The sequence below is a fragment of the Alexandromys fortis genome, unplaced genomic scaffold (assembly GCF_014885135.2).
Source record: "Alexandromys fortis isolate MF-2015 unplaced genomic scaffold, M_Fortis_MF-2015_v1.1 scaffold_240, whole genome shotgun sequence".
Classification (NCBI taxonomy): domain Eukaryota; kingdom Metazoa; phylum Chordata; class Mammalia; order Rodentia; family Cricetidae; genus Alexandromys; species Alexandromys fortis.
This window is the reverse complement of record NW_026068133.1, coordinates 1,949,402-1,954,976: the sequence shown is the minus strand read 5'-3', so window position 1 is coordinate 1,954,976 and position 5,575 is coordinate 1,949,402. Positions and strand designations below refer to the sequence as shown.

Sequence of the window (5,575 nt, the reverse complement as noted above, 5' to 3'; positions counted from 1 at the left end):
GGGAGCTGGATGTGGCCTCCTAATCCCACAATCTCTCATGCAGGCCAATGCTCGCTTCTTACAGAAGTATGGCTTCTAGCCATTACCTATGGGCTTGAGCCAGCTGCCAGGGCCATGTGCTAAACATAACTGTGGGATGGACAGACTGGCCCTTCAAGGCTAGGCTCATGGACTCAGAGAACATTGCAAACACACAGAAAGCCATGTCCAGCACACATACAAAAAAAAACTAAAATGGTACAGTATGTTTAAAAGGTGCTTAGGTGCTGAAGAAAGAAAAGAAAATGGATATAGATAGTCATAGAAAAAATTTTGATCGAGGATGCTATTATGGGGCAGGCAAGAAATCTGGCACCACAGAAATTCCCAGAATTCCATAAGGATGACCACAGCTAAGACCCTAAGCAACAGGGGAGAGGGTGCCTGAACTAACTTTGTCGTACAGTCAGATCAATGAGTATCTTAAATGTCCATAGAACCTTTATCCAGTAACTGATGGAAACAGAGACAGAGACCCTCAGTGGAGCACTGGGCTGAGCTCCCAAAGTTCAGTTGAAGAGTGGGAGGAGTGAGAATATGCACAAAGAGGTCAAGATCATGATGGGAACACCCACTGAAACAGTTTACCTGAGCTAATGGGAGCTCACCAACTACAGTCAGACAGGGAAGTGGTGCAGGAGAATTGTCTATATTCTGTCAATCATATTTTGAATAAACGCTGGTTGGCCAGGCAGGAAGTATAGGCAGGTCAACCAGTCAGGAAATAGAGGCTTGGGATGAGAACAGGAGAATTCTAGGAACAAAGAAGCCCATTCTTCCCAGTCCTGCCCAGACCACAGAAGAAGCAAGATGTAATCTGCCCAGCTAAAAGGTACTGAACCACATGGCTGATGTAGATAAGAACAATGGGTTAATATAAGCTACAAGAGTTAACAAGAAGCCTGAGCTAATTGGCCAATCAGTTTTATAGCTTATGTAGATCTCTGTGTGATTTTCTTTGGGGCTTGCTGGCTGTGGGATACTGGGCAGGACAGAAACCCCAACAAGCAGGGCCCCCTCATGTTACAGGGAAGGAACAAGCATAAGACAAAACTAGACCCTCTGAATGTTGCTACGGTAGCATGTCTGGGGCAGACTGCAGGGCCACTGGCAGTAGCACCAGATTTTATCTCTTCTATTTGTACTGGCCTTTTGGGAACACAGTCTCTTCGGATGGATACCTTTCTCAGCCTAGGTAGGAAGGGCCTTGGACCTTCCCCAAAGCAATGTCCCTCACCCTCTGTGAGGAGTGAATGTGGGTGGGGGAGTAAATGGAGGGAATAGGAAAAGGGGAAGGAGTGGGAATTTGGATTGGGTATGTATAATAAAAAAAAAGATAGTTTGTTTTCTCTTTTAAAAAAATAATAAGTAATAAAGGCATTTAATACTGGGAAGGAAGGCAGGAAGGAAGGAAGGAAGGAAGGAAGGAAGGAAGGAAGGAAGGAAGGAAGGAAGGAAGGAAGGATTGATTACTGGACCCCAAGAGGGTCGCGACCCTCAGGTTGAGAACCACTACTTTAGTTGCTTCATTGTTTCTGCTCTAGTTCCTGCAATATTTTGTTAAAACGCTTGGATAAGTTCTCACTTTCACTCTAAATACCTGCCCATGGTTCCCTAAAGACAGGTCTGGACATTTAAAGACATGGGAACATGTAGATGAAAGTTTAAAGCCAAGGGTTGAGAGATGGCTCAGAGTTAAGAGCACATCTGGATGGTCTTCCAGAGGACCCGGGTTCAATTCCCAGCACCCACAAGGCAGCTCATGGTTGTAACTCCAATACCAGTGGATCTGACACCCTCACAGAGACATGCAAGCAGGCAGAACACCAATGCACATAAAATAAATAAATCTGGTTGTCCTGTTTCCCACTGCATAGACATTATCATTCTGCTCATCTCCTGCTCAACTGTGGACTATTTGTGTGTTCATTCAACAAAATGGAGATCGAACAGCCACAAGAAACCTTTCCCAATACTCAGGCCAGTGGTGAACTTGCTAAACGTCCTGCAGAAAAATATGGAAGGAAAATAAGCCTTTGAAAGATCTAGAAAAGCAGATGAGATGGTTGAACGGCACATTTTGCTTCGAGCAAGAACAATGGGGCAGTGAGTGGGAAAGGAAGCAAGCTCACTTAACAGACTCCAGTGCCACTGTTTCCGTCCCAGACATCAGTATCCCCAGGCACACGCTGAGTCTCAGTGCTGATAGGAGGGCGAGCAGAGAAATTCTGAAGACAATCATCCCTGCCTTGGAAGAAGACCTGCAGCTGCCATCACCCACAGCAACCGTCCAGCTCCCACTTGATTCTGATGCTGCCGAAGATGTTAGAAGACCTTGCTGGTCAAAGGTCACAGTAGATCATGGTCTGGCAGCTTATTCCAAAGCTCAGAGACATGGGGACTCCCTCCCTGCCAGGAGACTTCCTGCTCTCTGCCTGCCCTTATCTGGGCCCAGAGGACTAATCTTACCTGAAATCTGTATCTAAGCCTGGATGCCCGATTTGTCTTTAGCACAGTTTCCCTGCTAGAAGTGTTCCCTGCTGCACCTATGGTAACTAAGACTTGTACTAGGAGCTTTGCTATAGGACTCTGCTGCCTCTATGAAGCCTTGTGATAGGACTGTGCCACTTAATACAAATTAGGGTTTGTCCCAGGTCCCCCAATCCTGTAGATTTCCTTTACTCTAGAACAAAGCCAGGCTGATTCACCAAAGTTGTCTCCCAAAGAGCTGTCTCTATCCCATGCACAGCCATCTGAGCCCTGTTCCTTGCTTCTGCTCCCTCCACCCTCATAGACCAACTCACCAATAATCTGGAGAAAGCAGAACTATAGGAGTGCTTACATTAGGAACACTATAAAGGAATGACTTGACTGGGAGTTGAGACTGTTGATTCATCAGAGTCTAGCAGGAGAAATTATTGGTGTTGAAGGTGCTAAAACCAAAGCACTTTGAGAAAACACTCAGGCAACAACCGAGCTTTTCAGGGAATGTTGTCCTCATTCCATGGATGCTGTTGCTCTTATTGGAGGAACACCTGATAGGGCTGGAGAGTGCTTCAGGATGATCCTTGACCTAATATCTGAGTGTCCCATCAAAGGACATGCACAACCTTATGATCCCAATGTTTATGATGACACCTATGCTTATGGTGGTTTTATAATGAGGTTTGATGACTGCCCTGGATGTCCTGTGAGATTTCCCCTGTGGGGAAGGGGGATATCGGCAGAACACCTCCTGCTCGGGTGAGTGTCCCACGCCTCCTTCTAAAAGAGATTATGATGGTATGAGCCCTCATCGAGGATCTCCTCCACCTCTTCCTGGTCCTGGTGGCTTCAGTGGCAGCAGAGCTCAGAATCTTCCTCCTCCACCACCACAGTCACTCAGAATGGGAGATCTAATGGCTTACAACAGAAGAGAAAGGCCAGGAGACTAATATGATGGCAAGGTTGGGTTCAGTGCTGATGAAACTTGGGACTGTGCAATTGACACATGAAGCCCATCAGAACAGCAAATGGCTTGTGAACCACAAGGTGTGGTTCTGGATATCATGATTCCTAGGCTCATCGGTGATCTTGGCAGACCTATTATTTCTACACAAGTAACTAGTCCCAAATATTTGGCTGGACCTATTATTGACAAAGGTGGTTGTCAGATTAAACAAATCTGTCATGAGTCAGAGCATTGATCAAAGCTGATGAGCCTCTAGAAGAATCTGAAGATCAGATCGTTACCATTACAAGAACACAGGACCAGATACAGAACACACAGTGTTTGCTGTGGAGCAGTGTGAAGCAGTATTCTGGAAAGTTTTTCTAAGACTGGTGAAGAACTGAAGGAGTCCTGAACCGTCTGCTTCTTTTGTTTTGAATAGCCTTCTGTTCCCCTGCTTCGTAAATATTCTGCATCTGAGGTGTACTGAAATTGCTGTTCACCAGATGTAATGTTTCAGTTCCTTACAAACAAACAGAGTTGGGGGACATGCAAAAACTAACTCTGACATTTTGAGACATCAGCAGAGTGAGTAAATTTTATTTTTTGCTCATTGTTGGTGATTTAAAAAAAAATCCCCCATGTAATTATTGTGAACACCTTGCTTTATGATCATGCTTTATAACATGGGGTGGGGGAGGGGGCAGCGAGGGAAGTGTTTGGTTGAACGCTTCACCCAGCCCCTAGCATCCACTTGTCTGGGAGTCTGGAATGTTTGGGTGGAAAGTTCCATTCCAGGCTCTCTCCTCTGGGAGTTGCCTCAGTCCAGACTCCACCTCGGAGAAAGCCTACCAAATGGTGACCCCTCCCCAGAAAGAGTCAAAAACACTCCCACAGACTGTTTAAACTGCCCCACCCCCCAGAAAATCAACTCGTGGTTTTCCCAGTCTTCCTTCCCGTCTCCATCGCTGGGGGCCCTGGAAGGGGAGCACTGGCATCCATTAAACCTGGGCTTTTTCTATGGCCTCATTTGGATTATTGCATCGGTGGAGAGGTTTATCAGGACGTAAAAACTTTTCAGGAAGTGACAACCACATGTCCCTGGCATGTTCAGACTGCTGAGCAAAATGTAATGATTCTTTCATAAGAAACATTTTGTGATTTTTTAAAATAAATTCAGTAAATCTGTTTTTGGTGGTCTGTTTTCCTAAAATGATTTTCAAATGGTGGTTGAATTTTCCAGCACACCCCTAAACTAAACACTAAGTCTGATTTTCAGCCCCTCTGTTGGATATCAGTGTACCTTTTGGGTACAGGTAAAATTCATTGGCAAATTCAGTCTGGGTGGTTTCCTAAAGGCTGGAAAGAAGTGGCCTGATAAATTTCATTTCATGTCCATGCTTCTAAGAAGGTTGGGGTTTGTTTTTGCCAATGTTTGCTCTTTCAACACTGTTCTGTGTTACTGTGGAACACTAGGTGGGAGCATTGCCAAGAGCTGACCATTATGTTAAATATACATATTTGAGTATATGCCAGAAGGTGAGGGGCAGTGAGCTTTATTGATCAGAATAACACTTGGTCATAAAAGTGGCTAATGCCGAGTAAATCCTGGTTATTTTTGTTTTACAATTTCTCACTTATAGATTTAAACTGTCTTGTTAATTGAAAATTACATATAATATATATACATATATATGCTTGTGTTTCCCATCGTATGCACAAGGAAAGAAAAAAGATATACCATTTTTCTGCTATGTGTTGAATTATGTTTGTGAACGATTCTAAAAAAAAAAGTAATGGGAAAAATTCCTGTGGATGTTTGTGTAATAACTTGGCATCTGTATTGATAGCTCAAAATCCACATTTAAAAAAAAAAAAGCCAACACCTTTATTTCATGCACATTGGTATAACGATGTCACATTCTCTTGAACTGGAGCTACAGACAGCTGTGAGCTGCCATGTGGGTGCTGGGAATTAAACCCGGGTCCTCTGGAGGGGCAGTCAGTGCTCTTAACCACTGAGCCATCTCACCAGTTCCAAAATTCACATCTTAATAAAACTTCACGATGCTAGTTTCGATGTGGGCCCAATTTGAAAAGGGGTTG

General features: G+C 44.4%; 1 pseudogene; it reads left to right on the top strand.

Annotated features, from left to right (window-relative positions):
• The first annotated feature begins 1,977 nt into the window (after positions 1-1,977).
• LOC126491003 (heterogeneous nuclear ribonucleoprotein K-like) lies at positions 1,978-3,856 on the top strand (annotated as a pseudogene).
• The last annotated feature ends 1,719 nt before the right edge of the window (positions 3,857-5,575 follow it).